Below are 25,722 nucleotides of genomic sequence, written 5' to 3'. Positions count from 1 at the left end.
ATAGTAATCAAAACAGCATGGTACTGGCACAAAAACAAACACATAGGCCAATGTAACAGAATAGAGAATTCAGAAATAAATCCATGTACCTACCGCCAACTGATTTTGACAAAGGAGCCAAGAACACACATTGGGGAAAGGACATTTTCTTCAATAAACGGTGCTAGGAAAATTGGAGGTCTATATGCAGAAGAATGAAAACTAGACCCCTCTCTCTCACCATACCAAAATCAACTCAAAACAGATTAAAGACTTAAATGTAAGACCAGAATCAGAAAAACGTCTAGAAGAAAACATACGGGAAACACTTCAGGACATAGCTCTGGACAAAGATTTTATGAACATACTTCAGAAGCACAAGGAAGAAAAGCAAAAATTAACAAACGGGATTATATGAAACTGAAAGCTTCTGCACAGCAAAGAAAATAGTCAACAAAGTGAACTGAGAACCTGTAGAATGGGAGAAAATATGTACAAATTGTGCATCCAATAAAGGATTAATATCCAGAATATACAAAGAGCTCAAATGACTCAAAAGTAAAAAAAATAAATCATCTGATTTAAAAATCGGCAAAGGAACTCAATAGACATTTTTTTGAAAGAAGATATACAAAAAGTGCTCAACATCACTAATCATCAGAGAAATGCAAATCAAAACCACCATGAGATATCATCTCACCGCAGTTAAAATGGCTATTATCAAAAAGACAGAAAATAAAAAAATACTGACTAGGATTTGGAGAAAGGGGAACTCACTCATTGTTGGTGGGAATGTAAATTAATAAAACCGTTATAGAAAACAGTATGGAGATTTCTCAAACAACTACAGATAGCGCTACCACACAATCCAGCAATCCCACTGCTGGATATGTGCCCAAAGGAACGGAAATGAACATGTTGAAGGGACACGTACACTCCCATGTTTATCGTGGCTATATTCACAACAGCCAGGAGTTGGAAGCAACCTAGATGTCCTTCAACTGATGATTAGATAAAGAAAATGTGGAATATATACACAATGAAAATCTACTCAGCCACAAAAAAGAATGAAATTCTGCCATTTGTAGCAACATGGATGAGCTTGGAGAAAATTATGTTACGTAAATTAAGCCTGGCCCACACAGAGAAAAAAATACCACATGTTCTCACTCATATGTGGAAGCTAAACCAGTTGATCTCACAGAAGTAGACAGTAGAACAGTGATTACTAGAAATTGGTGGGGTAAGGGTCAGGGGGAATGGGAGAGGGTGGTCAGTGAATACAAAATAGTACAGAGTTAGGAAGAATGGGATCTAGTGTTCTATGGTAATATAAGGAGACTACAGTTAACCACAAAGCAGTGTGCATCCTTGAATAGCTAGTCAAGCTGATGCTGAATGTTCCTAACACAAAGGAGTGACAAATGTCTGAAATGATGGATATACTAAGATCCTGATATGATCATTGCCCTCAGCACGAATTTACCCAAATATCATTTTGTACTCCATAAATATATTCCATTCTCTTCGGTCAATTAAGAAAAATAAATTAAGGAGCCTGGCTGGTCTGCGCATTTGGTTAGAGCATGGTGCTGACAACACCAAGATCCAGGGTTCGATCCCTGTACCAGCCAGCCACCAAAAAGAAAAAACAATTTCTTAAAATAAATAATGAAAACAAAAAATTGAAATAATACCATCTATTTTGTCAAACCACAATGGAATAAAACAAGAAATCAATAACAAAAGGTGCCCTGGAAACTGTACAAATACATGGTACTTAAACAGCTTGCTCTTAAACAAAAAATGCGTCAAAGAAGAAATTAAAGAGGACATTTAAAAATTCCTGGAGACCAAGGAAAATGAAAACGCAACATACCAGAACCTATGGGATACAGCGAAAGCAGTTCTGAGAAGTTTCCAGCCAGCAGCCAACAAAAGAGAACAAAAAAGGCTGACTTGATACTGAAAGAACTGCTGTACCCTGCCCAGGAGTTCAGAATCTTGAGTTAATGGTAAAGTGAAATTTGTGTGGTTCTGTTGTTTCTTTGTATTTTTATGGATTTTCTAATTTTTTAAATGATGAGCATGTATTCATTTTTACAAATAATAGTTATAAATATCTTTAAAGAACACTGCTGAATTTTATAAATTACTCTACATTCATAAAGCATTCTTCCATTTCTCCACCAGGTGACAGCAAAAGCACATCAAATAGTAGCAAAAATACTTTCCGAGTATTTGGTCTGGAATTGAATACTGCTGCTAATTGCTCACATGTTTATTTTGACATGTTACTGAACAAATGATTCACTGCATTGTTTATTTTTCTGGTAAAATGACTATATATTCATTGTAAACTTGGTATATGGGAGAAAAACACAAATCACCTATGGTGGCACTACTCATGTATAGCCGAGGTTAACAATTTGACATTTACCGTCATGGTTACAGATATGTGATGGAGAGCTGGCTGGCTAGCTGACCTGCTTAGAGCACAGCCTTATAACACCAAGGTCAAGGGTTCAGACCCCATACTGGCCAGCTGCGGGAAAATATATATATATAAATCCTGCGGGAAAAAGCAAAATATACTGCGGGGGCAGTGGTGGGCGGTGGGAGATACCTGCAAAGGATGCACGGTGTTCCATCCTTGGACACTCTGTAACTTGTTTAACTGATCTAAATAAGTACTTTCGGCTGTTTTAACTGTCTTTAAATTATAAAAGATTTCGCATACAGAAAATATATAGAGAAAAATGTTATAGTCACTCAACTAATCACTACCCAAAATTGATAGTTGTTAATTTTTTGCCATCTTTGCCTCAGACATTCTAAAGAAATCATGGTTTACAGGCAGAATTGAAGGGTCCCTTTATTCAACTAATTCCTATCCTTCCATTCCATAAGTAACCTCTAATACGAAGACGGTATTTATCCTTCCTATATTTGATCTCAGACTTTAACTAAAAATATGTTCCATAAACAATAGAGTATTGTTTTGAGTTTTAAAATTCCACACGTAATCATAAGTGTATATCCTTTATTCACTTAACATTATGATTTCGAGATTTACCCATGATCATATAGATTTAGCTAATTTTACCTGCTCTAAGGTAAATTTATAAATATAATTTATTAACACATTCCCCAGTTGCTAAGCATTTAGGTCGTTTCCAGTAGTTGGAGATCAGTGCTCTTGTGATGGAGCAGTGCGGGCGCCTTCCTCTAGGGGGCGCGCCTAGGGAAGAACTGAATGTGAAGGCCTGAGGCATTGGGATTCTCAGGAGTGGCTGATGGAAAAGGATGAGGCTCCTCGGTTCTACGAGATACGACCGAGTTGTCCTCCCACATCACTCCGCTTTCCAATTCGGCCAGTAGTAAACGAGAGTCCCACTTCCTCACATCCTGGCCACCACTGTGTGGTAGGAGACGTGGCTTAAGCACCTTTGAGGTTGAGCATGTTTTCGTGCTCACTGGCCAGCAAGGTTTTGTCTTTTGCGAATTTCCTCTCCAAAGCCTTTGATTATCATCCCGTTGGGTTGTTTGTGTTTTTCTTATTGATCTGTTCATTTTTTGTACATTTTGATTCAGATAGGGTTTCTACAGGAAGCACGTGGCATGCCCAAACCAGGTAATTTAAGGAGAGCTTAATAAAGGGACTGTTTCTAAAAGCATGGGCAGGTTCGGTACCTAACGCTGGCCACAGTGGCAGTGCTCAGCACCACAGGCCTGAAGTGGCAAGGAGTGTGTGGGGTGACAATTCTCCCTGGATTTGTCAGCATTCCTGCAGGGTCTGGGTGTTTAGAGCAAAAGGCACTAACGAGCTTTGCTCGAGGCACAACCAGCCTCGGGATTTATACATAGGGACCTAACAAAGATAGGGACAATCTCCCTCTTCAGAGGCATTCCAAGCCTCTAAAGCCTGCTCCTTCCGCTCCCGGGGAGACTTTGGCTTGCCTTCCAGTGTTGCAAACCTAGAGACCTTTCTCCTTAGCCCCTGAGGGGTTTAGTGGCATTCCAGGTAATGAGTCCTCTCTGGAGGGAAGGACCTGCTGGCCATTAGTAGCCCTGACAAAAGCTCAGTTCGGGGTTCCTCTCCAGTGGGGCAACCCGTGCTCCTGCAGGTGAATGCCTGGCCCTCCCGGCATGGCCTGTGGGAACTGCGGTGTTGGGTACCAACCCAAGACGTTGCTTGGTCTGCTGCTTTTTGCTGTGAATAATAAACAGTCTGCGTCTCTGACCAGGGCTCCAGGGTCCTGACTCTGTATATGAACATGAGACTGGGCCAGGCTACCTTGTTAGCTGGCAGGTGGGGAAAAGCCTCAGCCCCTTCACAATTTCTGACTTCACGGGACTGAGCAGAGCCCTGGAAGTGAATGTACTAACAGGAGCTAAGCATTGATGGAGGGACATAGCCAGCAACAAGCTCATTTTTATGAAGCCGGCAACACCCTGATACCAAAGAGAATAGAAGTTACCAGGGCTGGGAGGAGGGAGAAATAGAGAGATGTTGGTCAGGGGGTGCACAGTTCCAGTTATGCCAAATGAGTAAGTTCTGGAGATCTAATGTACAGCATGGTGACTATGGCAAAAATACTGTACTGTACACTTGAAATTTGCTAAGAGGGTATATGCTGAGTGTTCTCATCACATAGAAAAAAAAGTATGTGAGGTGATGAATATTTAATTAGCTTGATTGTGATTATTTCACAGTATGAAATTTCAATCACCATGTGATTATTTCACAATGTATATCAAATCATCAAGTTGTATACCTTAAATATATACAATAATTTTTTAATACAAAAAAGCTTTTAAAAAATCTCCCAAAGAGCCGGCAGCACTTTTTCAACCAAGACTACAAAGGTACAGGCAACTAAAGAAAAAATACATAAGTGGGACTAATCAAACTAAAAAGCGTCTGCACAGCAAGGGACACAATCAACAAAGTGAAGAGACAACCTAAAGAATGGGAGAAAGTGTTTGCAAATTGGAACACACACGGAACTAAATCAACTCAACAGCAAAAAACCCAGATAACCCAATTAAGAAATGGGCAAAGGACCTGGACAGACATTTTCCAAAAGAAGATATACAAATGGTCAACAAGCACATGAAAAAATGCCCCAATCACTAATCACCAGGGAAATGCAAATTAAAACCACAATGAGGTATCATCTCAAACCAGTTAGGACGGCTATTATCAACAAGACAGAAAATAACAACTGCTGGCAACGATGCAGAGGAAAAATAAGTCTCCTACATTGTTGGTGGGAGTGTAAATTGGTACAGCCACTGTGGAAAGCAGTGTGGAGGTTCCTCAGAGAACTGAAAATAGATCTGCTTCAGGACCCAGCTGCCACACTACCGTGTATATACCCAAAGGGAATGAAATCAATACATCAAAAAGACACCTACACTCCCATGTTCATCACAGCACTATTCACAATGCTCAGAGATGGAATCAACCTGAATGTCCATCAGCGAAGGAATGCATAAAAAACAAACAAAAAAACCGTGTGGTATACCCACAATGGATTACTACTCAGCTATTTTTTAAAATGATATCCTATCATTTGCAGCAACATGGATGGAACTGGAAACCATCACGTTAAGTGAAGTCAGGCACAAAAAGATAAATACTGTATGATCTCACTCATGTGGAGTTAAAAAAAAAAAAGTGGTTCTCATAGAAGTAGAGAGTAGAATAATAGTTACCAGAGGCAGGGGGATTGGGGTTGGAGGAAGAAGGGAAAAATGGGCGACTAAAGCGTACAAAACTATGCTGTCTACCATAAGTGAATCATTGTGCAGTATATGCGTGTATTGAAACAGCACACTGTACCCCAGAAATATGTACAAATAAGTGTTTAAATAAATGTTTAAATAAATAAATAAATAAATAAATATGCAAAAAAAATCTCCCGCACGTCATTCTTTTGCATTTAAATGTTGATCAGCTTAGAGTTTACTTAGCTGAGAAGTGAGTTAGGAATCTATGTGAGGTAGAGTGAAGGCTAGCCTGTTTTAGAAATGAGATTCCAAAAATTCAGTGACTTACAGTACTGATCTCACAAAGGGTCTAAGAGGGACATTCCAGATCAATGGGTGCCATGGTTCCAGTCACTCAGGGATTCAGGTGCCATCTTGTTTCTCCTCTGTCTCCTAGGGTGTTGTCCTTGTCTCTAGCTTGATGCTGGGGTGCCCCACGTGGAAAATACATTCGCACTCCCGCTTTATCACATACCAATTCCTCATACTATTTACAAATTCCAGCCCATTTCTCCTTAGTCCATCTGCTTTTTAATGCTTGAGTGATACACTTTTAAGATTATGCTAGTTTTACAGTGTGTTTTAATATCTCACAGACCGAGTACTCCTTCCCCCACTTACTCTTCTTTTTCAAAATGTTTTCTGACGCTTTTGCATATTTCTTTTTCCACACGAATGTTAAGATAGCTCATCTATTGCAGAAAATATTTTCTCATATTTGAGATTTTGTAAAATTTGTAGTTTAATCTGAGGATTTCCTATTGAAGCTTTTCCATCTGTTGCAGACTTCCTTGAGTCTTCTAGTAGTGTTTTAAGTTTTTTAAATATAGATTTTGCCCATTTCTCCTTCAATTTTTAAGTGCCGATTTATCTAGGTATAGAATTTTAAATGATCAGGTATTTCCTCGTAGCTGGTAGAAGATATTATTTCACTGTTTTTCTCCTTTTGTTTTGTTGCTTATGTGATTCTTATTATCAAGCAACTTCATTTTCTTCTGTAGGTGATTCTCTTCTCTCTGTTGTTGTTAAATTTTTCTCTTGATTTTCGTGTTCTGAAGTTTTAATATGATATGTACAAGTGCATATTTGTTTTTGTTTATCTATTCTTAGAATTCATGTCTTTCATCAACTCAAAAAATCATCGGCTGCCATCTCTTCTCTATTGCCACTTCCACATTCTCTCTGTTCCTTCCTTTGGAACTCATTAGACATGCGTTGGAACTTCTCAGTTTATAATTTAAGTCTCTTCAACTTTCATCTGTCCCATTTTTTAATCCCTCTGCAGTACATTCATGGTAATTTTCCGTAATCTATGTTTCTAGTTCACAAATTTTCCCTTTAGCTCTTTAACCCATTCATTGAATTTATTTCAGTGACATACTCTTTTCCCCTAGAAGTTCTCTTTTGTCCTTGCTAAATTTCTCCCTATTGTTTTGTTGTTGTATCCTGTTATTTTATTATGGTTTCCATTCCTTCTTTCATTTTTGGAATCAATTCAAACCATTTATTTTATGGTCCTTTTTAGATGGTTTTATTATCTTAATTTCTCAGGCTACTAATCCTCAAGTGTGTTGTGTCTGCTAACTCTCCATTATGGTAGATAATTTCTCAATTTTAGCAGGACTCTTCTTCTTGTGGGAGCCCTAAATGACCTGGGTCATGGAAGAGCCCTTGCTATGGGTCAAATGTGGACCCTCAAAGTTCACCTATTGTAAACTTGATCCCCATTGTAACAGTGGTAAGAGCGTGGGAAATCCAATTATCGTATTTGGAGAAAGGTGCCTTGGAGAGGTGATTAGATCATGAGGACTGTGCCCAAGTGAATGGACTGATCCGTTTATGGAGTGATGGGTGTGGTTCTGATGGCTTTATAAGGAGGGCAAGTGAGGACATTAGCTCTCTCTTGCTCAGCTTATTCTTGCCATGTGACACCCTGCACTGCTGTAAAGAGTCACCACCAAGTAGAAGGCCCTCACCAGATGTTTTTCCTGGACCCTGGACTTCCCAGCCTCCAAACCATAAGAAATAAATTTAAATTCTTTAGAAATTACCCAGTTTCAGATATTCTGTTATAAGCAACAGAAATGGACTAATACAGCCCTGTAGAGTAGATGGCCTTTGTTTCTGTCAGATACACCAGGGGCTGGATGGGGCCAGTTTTTCCATTAATTTCCCACGTTGGAATTTCCATGCCTCAGGGATAGTGTGTGTTCAGACTCCACAAATATGTTGCATAGGCTTGAGATTTTGTTTTCTCATAGGATTATTTCCCACACCCTCCCTTGGAGTGTCCACAAGAAACAAGCTTTTTTGCTACTTTCCTGTGTAGATGAGAAGTTTAACTAGTCGTCCCATTCATGAAGAAGGTAGTGAGTCCATGTCCCAGCTTTATGCTGGGGTCTCAGCTTCATCCAGCTTCCCGTTTTGGGGGCTTTTGTGGGGGCGGGGGATGTCAATGTTGTATCTTTCATTCCTATGCTGGGTATTAAAACCTCAGCCCCTAACCGTGAGTGTCTATGTTGGGATACAATCATCTTCTAACCCAGGAAAGTGATGCTTCTCTCCAGCTAGTGTGTGTATTTCATATTTGTATTATATTTTATACAGCATGTGTATGTGTTTGGAGAAATACGGGGGTCATGGGATACATTACCTCAATCTGTCCAGTTGCTAGAACTGGGAGTGGAGTCTGTTTTCAATTTTTCAGTACTATAAATAGTGCTATGATCACTCTCCTTGCCCATTAATCTTATGTATATCTCTGGTTATTTTCTTTGGATAAATGCCTAGAAATGGTCAAAGAGTATGAACACTTTTAATATATATATTGCCAACCCCAAAGAATGCACCACTTTACATTCCCTGAGAATTCCTGTTTTTCTGTGCCCTTGCCAACATTTGAAAACTTTTTAAAAAAAATCATCACTTAGTTAGACAAAGAAATAGAATCTGAAAAGAATATGTTTTACATTCTTAACTAGTTAGAAAAAATCAAAAGAAGAATAAAATTTTTGTGATGTGAAAATTTTATGAAATTCTAATTTGAACATTTATAAAGACAGTTTTTTTTTTTTGTTTGTTTGTTTGTTTTGTCTTTTTCGTGACCGGCACTCAACCAGTGAGTGCAGCGGCCATTCCCATATAGGATCCGAACCCGCGGCGGGAGCGTCGCTGCGCTCCCAGCGCTGCACTCTCCTGAGTGCGCCACGGGCTCGGCCCTAAAGACAGTTTTTTAGAGCACAATCATATACATTTGTTTACATATTGGCTATGGCTGCTTTCAAACTACAGTGATAGAAATGAGTCGTTGTGACGGACACCTATGACAAGCAACACCTAAAATACAGTCATGTGCCACATAACGACATTTTGATCAACTACAGACAACAGGGCTGACCCTCTGGCTCACTCGGGAGAGTGCAGCGCTGGGAGTGCAGTGGCGCTGGGAGCGCCGAGGCCGCAGGTTCGGATCCTATATAGGAATGGCCGGTGCGCTCACTGGCTGAGCGTGGTGCAGGCGACACCACACCAAGGGTTACGATCCCCTTACCGGTCACAACAGCAACGAAAAAAAAAAAAAAAAAAAACAACTACAGGTCTGGGTGAGGCCCAAGACTCCCCTGAGACTCCCCATTTCTAATGTGGATGCTGATGGTGTTGCTCTGTGGACACTATTGTTGGGCACAGTCCGACCACAGTGGACTTCAACCAGTCGAAGCTCAGTAACTTCCAAAGCACATACTCTCTGCAAACAGGGTTATTTGGACCTGGAAACAACACATCCTAGCTAAATTGGCTTAGAGTTAAGCTGGTCCTTTATGTTTTTATTTTGGTTTGGTGGCTGGCAGGTACGGGGATCCGAACCCTTGAGCTTGGTGTTATCAGCATCATGCTCTAACTGTGTGAGCTAACTGGCCAGCCCCTTGGTCCTTTATAAGGAGCGGAGATCAGTTGGTTATTGATGAAGTAATTTATTCAGATGACAACCAATCTCTGTCTCCCTGTCTCCCTCCCTCCTTCTCTCTCTCTCTCTCTCTCTCTCTCTCTCTCTCTCTCTCTCTCTCTCTCTCTCTCTCTCTCTCTCTCTCACACACACACACACACACACACACAAATGTATAAGTGGGAGAGAATGTGACAAAGGCAGAAAATTAGATTCAGATTATGCAAAAACAGGAACACAAACACTTTAGGAAGAATGCAACTTGTATCATATCAGGTCTTGCCGGCTTTAAGCAGGCTCCAGTTGGAGAGCTGAGCAAGGTTTCTGAGTTTGAGTAGAATTTATCTGGTAGACAGTATTGGTATTTGATCATATTATTGACACAGGGTTGCAAAGATGGATTTGTGTTTTTTTATGTAAGCACATTAATTTGGACATTGTACAGCCCTTCAGAAGCGTTGTTTGTGTACCTCGAGTGTCATGTGTGTATGTGTGCACAAAAAGGATTTATTCTGTTTCACAAATTTGATGGCCTGTTTATCTGTTACAAGTTCAATGCCTACTTTTTCTTTAACCTTAGAATTCTGCCTAGAAACCTTGCTATTCTTTTCCTTTTGTAACTATATTTTCAGTCTAGCAAATAATAGCAACCACTTTTAAGGAGCCTTCAGAAAATGCTTGATCCCGTTTGCAAACTTAATTAAACACCTCCATGCATTCTACAGTACATTTAAAACTTTTAGCATACTGCATTCTGTTCCTTTTTTCATCACTTCAGTTGTCTCTGTTAACAGATACATTCTCATGTACACAAATAACTCTTTTAAATCAAATGAATTGAATTTACATAGTGAAACTTAAGTTCCTTTACGTGTTCCAATACTGCCTATAGAATGTTTTCAACTAAAATCATAAGTTTAAATTACTCACTTATACATTTTACAGTGACTCCCAAAGCTCAGAAATTCTTTTAAACTTTAGAAATGCATTAAATATCAATCATACACATTTTCCTTCTGCACCCCAAATTTGAATCCTATGGTTTTGATTCTCTTGAATATTTCTTTACTTTTCCTAAATCCTCCTAGAGCTGAGATTCGCCCCTATTCCAGATGATAGTTACCATCCCAGTAACCGAGCCTGTGGGCACACACAAGATTTGGGCCAGACCCTGTCTAGGTTCTTGACAGTGACCCCAATGGGATACTTGAGCTCTATTAATATTTGCTCTATCCATGATGCCACGATTCATGGGAGGTGGTTCCAGCCCCCTGACCCTTACACATTATTGATTCTTCTAGGCACACAAGGGCATTTATAGGGCTAACATCATTGATCACTTGATGGGATTTTGCATTTATTTGGCTCTCAAGATATGTACTTTTTCCTCTAGCTCTAAAGACCCTTGCACTTAAAGGAATCTTGTGGTAGGTAAATGTCCTTTCTATCTGCTCATAATGACCTTTGGAATCCATGCAATTTTTCTGGAGGCTTTGATTAGATTTGGGGTTAAGGGCAGGCTTGCCTCAGAAGTGGTGGCATTTTTTCTCTACAGGCACATCATGTCTGGTGTCTCTCTTTTTGTGATGTCATCACGAACGTAATTTTCTTTTTGGATATTCCAAATAACACTTAATTTTGGCTATCTCACATGGCTTTGTCTGAGCTGTGCTCACGGATTTGGAGGTTATTTGATTGACAGGAAGATGTGATGTATACGATTAACAAGATAATACCTTATTCATTCAGCAAATATATCTTGATTATCTGCTCTTTGCAGATATACAGTGGAGAATAAAACATGATTTTTTCCGTCTGTTGAATCTTGCCCAGGGTTTCTCAGGCTCAATAGTGTTGACATATTGAACTGGATAAGTCTTGTCGTCCAGCGCTCTGTATGAGGTTTAGCAGCCTACAATCAGTGGCCTCTGCCCACTGGATTCCAGTAGCACCACCCCTCCCCCCTCCCTAGTCTTGACAATCAAAAATGTCTCCAGACATTGCCAAATGTCCCTGGGAGGCAAAATCACACAAATAAGCACAAATACAAACTTGGTTGGGGCTATTAAGGGAAATGGTGTGGTACTATGAGAAATAGCAACAGACAAATCCTGGTGTCTTTGTCCATTTGGGCTGCTATAATAAAGTACCATAGACTGGGTAACTTATAAACAACCTGACATGTGTCCCTCACAGTTCTGGAGGCTGTAAGTCTGTGACCAGGGTGACAGCATGGTCAGGTTCTGGTGAGGGCCCTCTTCCGGGTTACAGACTGCCAACTTCCTGCTGTATCCTCACATGGCAGAAAGAGAGCAAGCTAGCTCTCTGCCTCCTTCTTATATGAGCACTAATTCCATTCATTAATGGCTCTACTCTCCTGACCTAATTACCCCCAAAAGACCTCACCTGCTAATAACACCACATTAAGGGACAGGATGTAAATATATGAATTTTGGAGTGACACAAACATTCAGTCCGTAAACACCTGGTGAGGAAAAGCGTCTCTGAGAAAGTGGTTTTCAAGTTCTGATCCAGCCCAGGAGTCAGCAAATGTTTTCTGCAAAGGGTCAGATAGTAGATGTTGTCAGCTTTGGGGACCGTGAGGACCACTCTTGTCTGTATTTCCTGGAAGCTGGTAATCAGATCCACAGGTTTTGATCCCATTCAGGTTGGACTTTTTCGCAAGACTGCATCACAAGTGGTGTGTCTGTCCATGGAACCACATCAGGTCTGGCCATCCCTCTTTTGTGATGTTGGCAGACATTGATGCTCAAAGGTGAAATCCGGTCAATCCTTGGAAGTTCTATTCCTTTATTTTAATCCTAATCCCATCACTCCTTTAAAACATCTAGACTTGGTTATTCAAATGTGAGTATATACTGCAAAAAAAAAAAAAAAAAAGAAAGAAAGAAAGAAAAAAGAAATTGAAGCAAACAAATTTCAGCTTTCTAGTTTTGGAAAAATGAATAAACAAAATAAAATGATCTGGAATGTTTCTATAAAGAGATACTTCCCTCATCTCATACAGACTGGGTATTCAGGAGTCCAAGGCAAATCAGCACATGGCAAATACGAACATTGCTGGTTTGTCTCTGGTCTATACTGCTTGTTGGCTGTTACAGTCTATGTAACACACTCATGGAGTGGTGTGCCATACATGGGGCCTATAGGTTTGGTGAGATTTCTGGGGGCTGCCATGGTGGGCATCTGCTTAGTGGGATTTCCTGGCACTGACTGGGACTCTGTGAACAGAGTGCTGTAGACTCTAGCCCCCACTGAAGCAGCAGCAGGACCCTGAGAGCAAGTTGCCAGATGTCTGAGTTTCCTCGGGCCACCGTAACAAAGTACCACAAACTGGGGGGCTTGAAACAACACAGCTGCATTCTCATAGCTCTAGAGGTCAGAAGTCTGAAACCAAGGTGTCAGCAGGACCACGCTCTCTCTGAAGGCTCTAGGGGAGAATCTGTTCCTTGCCCTTGTCTTAGCTTCTGGCGGTTGCCAGCAATCCTTGGCATTCCTTGGTTTGTGGCCACGTCACTCCAATCTCTGCCTTCATTTTCACATGGTCTTCTCCCTGGGTGTCTGTGTCTCTTCTCTCCTTCCTATATGGACACCAGCCACATTGAGTTAAGGGCCCACCCTCCTCCAGTGTAACCTTATCTTAACTAATTACACCTGCAAAGACCTTATTTCTAAATAAAGCCATATCAACAGGGGTTAAGACCTCAACATATATTTTTAGTTGGGGAACAATGTAACCCCCAACACCAGGGAACCCGGGCAGTCAGGGGAAGTGGAGGTTCTCTCCATCAGCAGGGTTATGCTGACCCTGGGGAGATAACTGGGCTGCCAGAGAAGGCTTGGGCAACACGTGGTTTGATTTGCACAGATCATTTCCCCCAAAGGATCCCCTCTGCTGCTGCTGAAAATTGCTGTCCTTTTGGAATTTTCAAAGGACACAATGACTAGAAGTCAAAGGTATAGACAGGGCTGGCTTCACGAGCTGCCACCTGTGCAGTCACACAGGACCCCATGGTCCAAAGGGCCTGCACTTATGTTATTGCTCTACAGTCGCCATCTTGAAATTCTTCAGAGTTTTTAAACAAGTGGTCCTGCATTTTCATTCGGTACTGCAAAACATCGTCCACAAATTATGTAGCCAGTCCTGGCTAGGGACACTGGGCAGGGGAGATGCATAGGAAATGAAGGCAAAAATCACGCTCTGCCTTCAGTATGGTTGGCCTGCAGCTGGCTTTCTGTCCTGTTCTACTTCTGTGCCAGGGAGCTCAGACTAAACGTCACAACGACAGAGCTTAAAGCTGAGTCACAAACAGAACCAGGCTCTTCAATGTGCTTATTACACAGAGCAAGCGTGAAAGCGGCCTGGTGGCTGGCGTAGGATTCATCACCTCTCAAGTGATAAAAAAATTCCCTATTGATTATGAGGTGAGGCAAGGCAAACACTATTCAGACGGCTCTTTGCATCAATATCATAAAATCAGTTTTTCTAGATGCCTGCACCCCGTACCTTCCCCTTCTGTGGGATCTAATACAATGCTTCTCAGCCTATAGGGTCTGGGGTGGGCGTTTCAGGGAGCCCTGCTGTGACACTGCTGCTCCACCCCCACACTGCGAGCAGAACCAGGAGCAGAAACAAAGAGTGACTGCTTTTAAATTCAGGCAGTAAGGTGGCTAATTTTATGTGTCCACTTGACTGGGACATGAGGTGCTTTTTCTCCCCTCCCTCCTCCCTTCCCTCTCCTCCACTTTTTTTTTCCTGGCAGCAGGCCGTTACAGGGATCAAATCCTGGACCTTTATGTTATCAGCACCATGCTCTAACCGTGGCCTGTGGTTTAGTGCTTACTTCATTTTTTATGCTTTTTCCTTCCTTTTTTTTTTTTTTTTTCTTAACTTATCTACCAAACTCTTACACATCTGTATGGAACACAGATATGCCTGGCTGTGAAAATCCTCCAGAGAAGATGATCAAAGCCAAAGGCAGCCAACCAGGTGGATCAGTGAGGATTCTTTTTGGCTGCATAAAATACATAAAATAATAGTGTCTTAAACATGATAGAACTTCTCTTTCATGCTAAAGGAGCCCAGAGGTGGGCAATCCAGGGTTCTTCTGATGGACATCAGAAACTCAGGCTTCTTTTACCACCCTGCTCCACCAGCCTATTGTTTGACTTCCATCCTCAAGGTGTCATGGCCCAGTAGAGCTGCTGGTGCCCCACCCATCACACCTGCATTCCAAGCAGCAAGAAGGAGGAAGAGGGTGATACAGAAAGGGCCCATTTCCCCTGAGCCACTTTTAAGCAGCATCTCTGGAAGTTTCACACAACACTACTTACATATTCTTGGCCAGAACTTAGTTTCGTGGTGCTATGGTCTGAATGTCCCCTCCAAAGTTCATGAGGAACTTAATCCTCAATATGGCATTTGAGAGGTGGGGCCTTTAAAAGGTGATTGGATTGTGAGGACTGTGCCCACATGCCTGGGTTCATTCATTCATGGAGTAATGGGTTAATAGTTTAATGGGTTGTCAGGAAGTAGACTGGGGGCTTCATAAGGAGAGTGAGTGAGCATGTTAGATGCGCTCTTGCCATGTGATTTCCTGCATTGCCATGGACTCTGTAGAGAGTTCCCACCCAGGAGAAGGTCCTCACCAGATATGCCCCCTGGACTTGGACTTCCCAGCCTCCAAACTGTAAGAAATACATTTCATTTCTTTATAAATTACCATGTTTCAGGTATTTTGTTATCAGCAACAGAAAACAGACTAGTACATGTGGTCACACTTAGCTGCTGGAAGAGGTAGGAAGCATAGTCTGCTAGCCAAGCATGTCACTGCTCTGTGTGACAAGTTAGTAAAGATAAAGGAGAGAATGGCTTTGGGTAGGCAACTAGCAGCATGGGAAGGCCTTGTTCCTGCAGCCTAGGGAATGGTGTGTCTCCAACCATTCCCTCAATCAGATTTGGAGGGATCAGAGCTACGACAAAACTAGAGGTCTCATAGACCACCAGTTATGGAGATAAGAAGAGCCTTGGAGTGCTGGCAGCAGCTAGAAGAAGTGCATTACTCCTGTTGTCATAGGAGGATGCATTACTTCACCCTCACCCATGGTGGGGATGCAAGGGAGATGGGGCCAGATGGGACAGGGTGGGCACTGTCTGTACCCAGAGGACAGACGAGCCCTGAGAGACCAGGAGAGGCAATCAGGAAGCCCTCCTCACACCCAGGAGAGTGTTTGCAAATACATTTTGCAGCTCAGTGTTCAGGTAGGCAGGATGCTGGGTGCCAGAGACTAAAGGATACTGGGCAGAGCCTCGCTTCGGAGGACCCACCATCATGCAGAAGGTGCACATTCAAGGTGAGACATCCAGACATCTTACCTCCGAGGGGCAAGAGCAAGGGCAGGTTTCCAGTACTAGGATGACAGTCTGTTGCGACTGAGGTAGGCTCTCCCATCAAAGAGGAACACGCTACACAGCAGAGAAACAAGACAGTTGCTCTGTGGCTGTGGAGACCAAGTCCTCACCCCTACCTGGTGGAAGTTGTACTTCCTGGAGCCTGGGTGTGGGGTCTCCAAGAGGATCCCCCTGGATGGTTTGAGCCACAGCTGTGAGTGTGGGATCAGAAGCCTCCGTAGCTTCTCTGTAGGAGCCAGCTTGCCTGGGGTGGGGTTCATGCTGCAGGTGGCTGTTGAGAGACCGCAGCTGGTGGGGACGGTAGTGTCCTGCTGAATTCCAGGGTAGGGGCTGCAATTTGTAGGTATGTCTGGATTAAACTCCACACTCTCTTCTAGATCCTTTCAGTACTTAGCTATTTTCTTTGGCACAGGAGTATTGGTTCTTGTAATCCAAATCTTAACAAATGTCATTAAGGCACATATAAAATTAAAATTTAAACTGCTACTCTGGTTTCAGGTTGTGGGATAAACAGGTGTTAAACAATAACAGAAGGTGCTTGGGATCTTTGAAAAGTGACTTGAATTGAAGTCACTACTTGCTCTAGGAAAATGACAGTGTGAGAATAAAGAGGGTCTAGGGAGGACTTTCACTCACTTGGACGTGGAAGCTGTCCAGGGGTTGGACAAAGGAACTGTGGTCTTCAGCTGGGGCCTGGATGCTTGGAGCTGGGTTGGAGCTCAGACTCTCACCCCTTGTGCATTTCAGAAGCCACAGTTATTATTTATTTATTTTCACAGGTTTCCAATGTGTTTTTATTATTAGTTAAGTCATGCTTCAGGGTCCCAGGGTAGGTCTCCCAGGAGAAGGACAGAAGACAGAGGAGAGGTGAGGTGCAGCCAGATCAGATCTTCTCAGGAAATGTGCCTTCAGCCCAATAGTCTTCCCAAGCTGAGACTCAAGCTATGGTGTAGAGGGACATGTGCACACGGTGGTACCACTCTCAAACAGAAACATTGCTTTTTTAGTGGTCATTGCCTTCTCGCAGCGGTGGAATTCCAGGTAGTTCTGGTCTGGTTCTGGATGGGGAAGTGGCTGTCAAAAGGAGAAATCTTGTAATTCTTGATTTTGGTCTTGATGTCGTCTGCCATGGTGCTGACTCCTCAAGATGCTCTTGAAGCACTTGAAGCTCAGTGCTGGATGCCTAAGTTATTGGTGTGGCTACCGCTGCATAACTGGGCCGCACCTGAGCCCTATCCTGCATGCCTGTTTGGGGACAGGGAACCATTGAGCGGGCTTTGGTGAGCTCCAGCCCCAGACTTGCCTGGCCTCACGCCTGCCCGCTGTCACACCTCAGCCCACAATTGTCGTGCAGCCCAAGGGTAGGGTCTGGAATGAGAGACTGTGCACTCTTAGTGCTGCAGCCCTTTGCTGAAAGCCACTCCACTGGGTATCTGCGCCTCCTGGGCAGGACCCCGCATTGCTCAGACACACCTGACATGCTCCCAGCCCCAGGAAGGCCAAGGAAGGCCTCCTCCTGGCACTGCTTCCAATGTGGGATGCAAAATATGTTGGAGTCGGTCCCTTATGGCCGCCCAGACAGCTAGCTACAAAATATTTCTCCTTTTGAAGCTCATTCCCCTGTGTGCAATTCCGTGTCTCTTCCCTCTCATCTCATTATAGAAGGGCATCCTAGCCCACTCAGATCCCTGACTGCTCCCTTTGTCTACACAGCTTATCTTTCTGAGTTAAAATCCCAATGAGATGGGGGTCACGCTACTTTCCAGGAGTCTGGTGGAATTAGGAATGATGGCCGGCACATCTGATGGAGCCCTAGCCCCCCAGGGTCCCATCAGACAGAAGAGGCCAAGCGAAGGCGGTGCTGGACCAGTCAGTCAGCTCTGCCTGTGCTACGCTCCCTCTTCCCAGCTGCTTGTGCAAGGCGGTGCCTCAGATCCTGTGGGGAAACAGGGTGGGGTGTACTGAAGCACAAAGAGGAGTGATACGGACTGTCCAGGAATGTTAACTATGCAGGGAATGGGGACTGGGGAGGTGGGGAAGGAAGAAAGGGAACCCCTGCTCTCGTGGATGATCTAATAACCACCGGTCTCTCGAGTCTGGACTCCTTCCTGTTTGGACTGAGCATTCAGATGGTTGCACTTGCACGTTAGGTAGAGGTGGCTTTGGGAAGGAGTGGGGATAGGAGCTCCTTACTTATCAGGTGAAGCCAGCACTGATGTGGCCTTAGGTCTCCCTGGGGGATGCAGGGCCCAAGGACAGGGCCCCTGGTTCATGTCCTTCTTCTGCGAATCCCCAGATTTAGGGCAAGTTAAGCTCCAGACCCAACTGGATTCACTTCCATGTCGGAGATTCAGGCGGTAAACAGAGACCAGACAAAACCAAGAATCTTCCCTTTTCTTCCCTTTCTGTCATCTCCCCCAAAACTTGGAGTCACAGCCACTGGCTGATTTCTTCCCAAAGCTACCTCCCCACTTTCTTACTGAATTTTTCTTCAGATTCTGTTTTGTTTTGTTTTTTTGGTGGTTGGCAGGTGCAGGCATCTGAACCCTTGACCTTGGTGTTACAAGGCTGTGCTCTAACCAACTGAGCCAGCCACCCAGCCTTCATATTCTGTGTTTTCTAAACTTTAAGACTGTTCTTTATTGCAGTACTTTTTTTGAAAAAATTATGAGTCTTCCAGTGCATTCTCAATATACTTAGACAAAAGCCAACACCATCCTGTGACCCACAGGGACCTCACCACAAGTCCTCCCTCTATCCTCCTTCATTCATTCTCCCTGTTCCAGCCACACCATGCTCCCAGCTTCTAGAACCTGCCCCCATTCCTTGGCTGTGGCCCCTTCCTCTGTCTTCGAAGCCAGCAATGCTGGGTCAAGTCTTCACACTTCCATTCTCTCTCGTTCTGTGCAGTTGGTAAAGCCTCTCTGCTTTTGTGGACTCAGCAGGTGGCATTGGGCCCACACGAATAATCCAGGTTGATCTCTTCATCTCAAAAATACTTAACTTCATCACATCTGCAAAGTCTCTTTTGCCATGTAACAGAACATATTCACAGGCTATGGAGATGAGGACGTGGACGTCTTTGGGGGCCCTTATTGGGGCTATCCGAAGTTTTTGGCTACTTTCACTTATAAACATCAGCTCACCTCTTAGATTAGTCATAGCTCTGAACTTGATTTCATGTAAAATCTTCTTCACCTAAGCCAGGGCTTCTGTGGCTGCACCCTCCCCAGCCAGAGGGGCAAGGACATTGCTTCTTATATGTCACCCTCTCACGATTGTCACCCCATGAGGGCAGGGCTTTGTGTTGCTCTTAGTGTTTCCAGTGCCTACAGCAGGCCGAAACTTTGCTCAATAAACACTCAGCCAGTGGACATTGAGTGAGATTCATCACTCTGACACAACTCTATATTATTCTTTTGATTGAGATATAATTCATATACCATAACATTCACACTTTAGAATGTAAGATTCACTGGTGTCTATTGCATTCACAAAATATATTTACTAGTATAACTAGCAACACTTGAACATTTCCACAACCCCAGAACCCATTACCAGTCACTTTCCATCCCCCCAGACCCTATCCCCTGGCAACCACTAATCTACTTTCTGTCTCTATGCATTTGCCTCTTCTGGACATTTCATATAAATGGAATGATGTGATAGGTGGTTTTCTGCGTCTGGCTTCTTTCACTCAGCATGATGTTTTGAGGTCCATTCACATTGTTGCATGTGTCAATGCTTCATTCCTTTGAACTCAGCATTGCCTTTGCACATACCTGAAGGCTGTGCGTATAGGTTAAGAGTGTAGGAAGACTCTCCTATCATTGGTCCCTCTTCTCTAAATAATGTGCAGCCAAATGAAGTTCCTAGAGTGACCATACTGATGGTCCTGCAAATATTTCCAACCTTCCTGAGCACAAGATGACCCCATTGCTGGGGTCTCCTTAACTGTCTTCAAACTTCCTGTCTTCCTTCCTGTCCTGGAACTTCCTGTTCTAATACTTCCTGTCCTCACAATTCCTGTCTTCGAACTTCCTGTACTTGAACTTCCTGTCATACTCCCTTCTCCAACTAATCTCACACTTCATGTCTGCAAACTCCCAGTCCTCAAACTTCGTGTCCCCACACTTCCTGTCCTTGAACTTACTGTCTTATACTTCCTGTCCTCCAAATGTCCTTACACTTCCTGTCCTTGAACTTCCTGTCTCATACTTCCTATCTTCGAACGTTCTGTCCTTGAACTTCCTATCTCATATTTCTGGTAGTCCAACTGTCCTCACACTAACTGTCCTTGAACTTCCTGTCCTCAAACTGTCCTCACATTTCCTGTCTTGGCACTTCCTGTCTCAGACTTCCTTTCCTCCAACTGTTCTCACACTTCCTGTCCTCAAACTTCCTGGCCTCACACTCCCTGTCCTCCTACATCCTGTCCTCAAATTTCCTGTCCTTACTGTCCTCAAACTCGATGGCCAGCCTCATATCATAAGTAATAGAAAGCAGTGGGGGCCTGTTAGTCCGTTTTTGTGTGGCTATAACAGAATACCCGAGACTGGGTGATTTATAAAGAACTGGGGTTTATTTGGCTTATGATTCTGGGACAGCTGCATCTGTCATGGGCCTCAGGCTCCTTCTAGTCATGGATGAAAGTAGCAGGCAGCTGGTGGGTACAAGCAGATCACATGGCAAGAGGAAGCAAGAGAGAGAGAGAGAGAGGAGGTGCCAGGGTCATTTTAAGCAACGAGCTCTTATGGGAACTAATATAGTGAGAACTCACTCATTAATCCCCCCTGCCCCAGGGAGAGCATTAATCCATTCATGAGGGATCCACCCCATGACTCAAACAGCTCCCGACACTGCCACATTGGGGTCAGATTTCCATGTGAGTTTTGGTGGGGGCAAGACATCCAAACTATCATTCTGCCCATGGCCCCCTAAAACTCATGTCACTGTCACATACAAATACAATTATTCCATCCCAGCAGTCCCAAAAGTCGTAGCTTGTTCCAGCACCAACTTCAAAGTCCAAAGTCTCATCTGAGACCAAAGGCAAAACTTCCAGCCATGAACCTGTAAAAATCAAAACCAAATTTATCTACTTCCAAGATACAATAGTGGAACAGACACTGGCTACACATTCCCATTTCAAAAGGGAGGAGTAGGCCAGAAGAAAGGAGAAACAGGCCCCAAACAAGCCCAAAGCACATCAGGATAGACAATAAGTCTTAAAGCTCCAAAATAATCTTCTTTGACTCCAAGTCCTGCATCTTGGGCACAATGGAGCATCTGGGCCCCCAAAGCACTGGGCAGCCACACTCCCAGTGCTGTGCAAGGCATAGCCCATTGAGCTGCACTGGTGCCTGCAGCTTTTCCAGGTGGATGTTCCATGTTGCCAGTGGCCCTACAGCTCTGGGGTCCTGGTGGCAGCCCTGCTGTGTTGGCTCTCCTAGACATTTCTCTGTTGGGGGGGTCTCTGTGGGAGCTCCGATCCCACTTTCCTGCTTGGCATTGCTCTAGTAGATGGCCTCTGCAGTGGCTCCACATGTGTGGCAGGTATCTGCCTGGGCCCCCAGGCTTTTCTGTACATCCTCTGAAATTGGGGTGGAGGCTGCCATACCTCCACAAATCTCATGTTCTGCCAGCCTGAAGACTTAACATGATGTGGATGCCACCAAGTGTATTAGTCAGGGATCTCCAGAGAGACAGAATCAATATAATACATTATAGTTATATGAGAGGGATTTATTAGGAGAATTAGCTCACATGGCTATGAAGAAAAGTCCCACGATAGGCTGTCTATAAGCTACATTCCAGTAGCGTGGCTCACTCCAAGTCCAAAGGCCTCAAAACCAGGGAAGCTGATGGTATTCTTGGTGTAAGTCCTGGATCCCTAAAGCTGAAGAGTCTCAAGCTCTGATGTCCACAGACAGGAGAGAAGAGTTTATCCCAGCTCCAGCAGATCAAGAGAGCTTCACCTCTTTCCTCTGTCTTTTGTTCTCTCTGGGTCCCCAGCAGATTGGATGGTTCCCACCCACACTGAGGGTGGGTCTTTCCCACCCGGTCCACTCAGACTCTCATAGTAATCTCTGCTGGAAACACCCTCATGGACGCACCTGAAAAGATAGTTTTACCAGGTTTCTCAGCATTCCTTCATCTAACCAAGTTGGCACCTAGAATTAACCTTCACAAAAAGGTTTCCAGCTTCTGTTCTCCAGAGGTGTTACACAAACCACACTTCGGGCTGCTTGAGGCAGGGATGCTCCAGCTGGAGCAGCTGGGATGCAGGGAGTGGGTCCCTGAGGGAAGTGGTGCCCCAGGTCTGTTCTCTGGAACACCTTGGGCCTCCTATGCCTCAAGGGTCTATGGTGAGAGTGGTGCCCTTCCAGATTTCTGAAATGTCATCATGGCTTTTCTCCCATTGTCTTGCCTGTTAGCACCTGGCTGCCTCACCACCAAGCTAATGTCCTTAGCAACCAGTCTATCTGCTTCACCCTTGCGTTTTTCTCCTGCTCTCTGCTTCTCTACCACATGGCCAGGCTGCAAATTTTCTAAATCTTTACGCTCTGCTTCTCTTTTAAATTCTGGCTTTACATCATGCCTTTTCTGCCATAACTGCTGAGTTATGGTTATTGCAAATACCATGCAGCTTCCTGAATGCATTGCTGCTTAGAAATTTTTTCTGCCAAACATTCTGGTTCACAGCTCTTCAGTCCCACCTTCCACAAAGTCCTAGGGCATGAACACAATGCAGCCAAGTTCCTTACTATGGTGTAGCAAAGTTGGTATTTTGTCCAATTCCCAATAAGTTCCTCTTTTCTAACTGAGACCTCATCATCAGCATGAATTTTACTGTCCACATTTCTATCAACATTCTGGTCACAACCATTTCACCAATCTCTAAAATGTTCCAAACTTTCCCTCATCTTCTGGTCTTCTTTTAGGTCCTCCAATCTTCTCCAACCTTTGCCCATTGCCCAGTTCCAAAGGCGCTTCCACATTTTTAGATATATGTATAGCAACACCCCACTCCTTGGTACCAATTTTCTGCATTAGTCCATTTTTGTGTTGCTGTAACAGAATACCTGAGACTGGGCAATTTATAAAGAACAGAAGTTTATTTGGTTTACAGTTCTGGGACAGCTGCATGGCCTGATGTCCACGGGCCCTGACTATAGTGGCACAGGCAGGCCATTGAGTGTTTTATCTTTCCTGTGGCTAAGAGCATCCCAAGGCTCTGAAAAGAGGGTTCGGCCCAGATCATGCTGCTAGTAATCACCAGGTGTTTTGGCCTCAGGGCATCTTCCTGGGATTAGGCTAGCAGGCTGTGGATAAGAGGGAGGCTGAGTGGGCCTGGAGGGTTGAGAGGGGCAAGGCACAGGTACCAGGACTCTGAGATATTGTCTTAGCTAATTTGGGCTGCTCTAATAAAGTACCACAGACTGGGTGTCTTATAAACAACAGACATTTATTGCTCACAGTTCTGGAGGCTAGATGTTTAAGATCAAGGTGCCAGAAGATTTGGTGTCTGATAAGGGCACACTTCCTGGTTCACAGATGGTGCCTTCTCACTGTGTCCTCACATGGTGGAAGGGATGAGGGAGCTCTCTGGGTTCTCTTTTATAAGGGCATTAATCTCATTCATGAGGGCTCCACCCTCATGACCTCATTTCCACCCAAAGGTCCCACCTCCTAACACCATCACCTTGGGGGTTAGAATTTCAACATAGGAATTTATGTGTGGGAGGGGCCACAAACATTCAGTATATAGTAGATGGGAACTGAAAAATTTGTTCAGAGGGTACTAGAGATGGAATTGTCTTTTCCATGGTTTTATTGAAAGTGGGTCCCATTTAGGTCAAGTCTCAAAATTAGCAGCCAGTCCCCTAGGTTGGCTAAAATCAAAAGTGGAAAATAGCAAGTGTTGACAAAGATATGGAGGAACTGGAATCTTTGTACGTTGCTGGTGGGGATGTAAAACGGTACATTTGCTGCAGGAAGTAGTTTGGTGGTTCCTCAAAAAGTTAAATGTCGAAATACCATCTGACCCAGCAACTCCACTCCTAGAGGTAGACCCAAAAGAAAAGAAAGCAAGGACTCAGAGAAACACTTGCACATGCATGTTCATAGCAGCACCATTCGCAATAGCTAACAGGTGGAACAAACTACATATCCATTGACGAATGAATGAATAAACAAAATATGATATAACCATATAGCATAATATTATTCACCAATAAAAAGGAATGAAGTTCTGACACATTGTGTCACATGGATGAACCTCAAAAATATTATGCTAAGTGAAAGAAGCCAGACACAAAAGGCCACATACTGTATGATCCCATCTATATAAAATGTCCAGAATGGGCAAATTCACAGAGATGGAAAGTAGCAGGAAGCAGCAGTTGCCTTGGGTTGGGGTGGGGGGATGGGTAGTGACAGTTTAATGGTATGGGGTCTCCTTTTGGGGGGATGAAAATGCATTGGAACTAGGCAGAGGTGGCTGCATGACATTGCAAATGTACTAAGTGCCACTGAATTGTTCACATTCAAATAGGTAATTTTATGTTACATGCATTTCACCTTAATTGAAAAAAACCAAAAAACAACAATCCACAACCTCAGTAGCAACATAAGGACACTCTCTGTAGAAGGGTTTTGCTGTGTGTGTACTTCCCTGACCTTTCCAGGGCATGGAAGCAGTCTGGTGGTCTCACTGGGGACTTTTTTGTCCCCCTATGCTGTTGCTGCCTGCTTTTTTCCTCTCCAGCACCATCCTGCTGTACCACATCATGGCCTGGGGCCTGGCCACCCTACTCTGCCTGGAGGGAGCTGTCATGATTTACTACCCTTCTGTGTCCAGGTAAGCCAGCACGCCTGGCAGCCCAGGTGTTCCAACCCCAGGCCCATTCTGTGTTCTGCAGGAAATGGACATGCCCTGACCCACAGGGGTCGCCTTGCAGGTCACCCCTTTGTCTTGTGCCATGTGAGGCCACTCACAATCACGACCTGGAGGGCTCGCTGCAGGGCCTTGCACCCGTGATTTCCTTCCCGGCCTCTGCTTTTCTCGTTTGCGTGCTCACAGCACGTATGCAAAGCTTTTGGTATATCCTCTCCGTATTGGTCAAGCTTCCTCATGCCCACTCTTTAATTTTTATTCTTCACGCTTCCTCTGGAGGAGCAGGTGAATTTAACATTTTAAGCAGGAGTTCGAGATGAGAAGCAAACGGGAGCTCTGGGAGGAGCTAATTCTGTGCCTCTGCTTCCTGCGCTTTCTCCCTTTTCTTCCATCCTGCACTCTTGGCTACCCTGAAAAGAGATGCAGGAAGATGTGGCCACTGAAACTGTTTCAGGCATTTCTTCAAGTTTAAAATCCCATCAATGCAACCATTTACAAGGCCTCAAGGCACCTGCAAGGACATATACTCTAACTTCCTATGGAAAACTGGAAAACAGGTGAGCAGTACCTGTGATTTTAGGGCTGTGTGGACTGGGATCAGCACAGCACAGCCCTCAGGATAAATTTGGCCCTTTGCCTGATTTTGTACATAAAGTTTTATTGGAACACAGCCCATTTTTTTATGTACTGTCT

General features: G+C 43.9%; 1 protein-coding gene and 1 pseudogene across 1 annotated transcript in view; one reads left to right on the top strand and one right to left on the bottom strand.

Moving 5' to 3' along the window:
• Positions 1-25,722, top strand: part of LOC134367165 (G-protein coupled receptor 143-like) — a 350,752-nt gene that overhangs the window by 298,319 nt on the left and 26,711 nt on the right. The window lies entirely within an intron of this gene.
• LOC134367737 (cytochrome c oxidase subunit 6B1-like) lies at positions 17,014-17,260 on the bottom strand (annotated as a pseudogene).

This window comes from Cynocephalus volans, chromosome X (assembly GCF_027409185.1).
Source record: "Cynocephalus volans isolate mCynVol1 chromosome X, mCynVol1.pri, whole genome shotgun sequence".
Taxonomy (NCBI): Eukaryota; Metazoa; Chordata; class Mammalia; order Dermoptera; family Cynocephalidae; genus Cynocephalus; species Cynocephalus volans.
The sequence above is the reverse complement of the archived record's forward strand: the minus strand, read 5'-3'. Positions and strand labels throughout refer to the sequence as shown.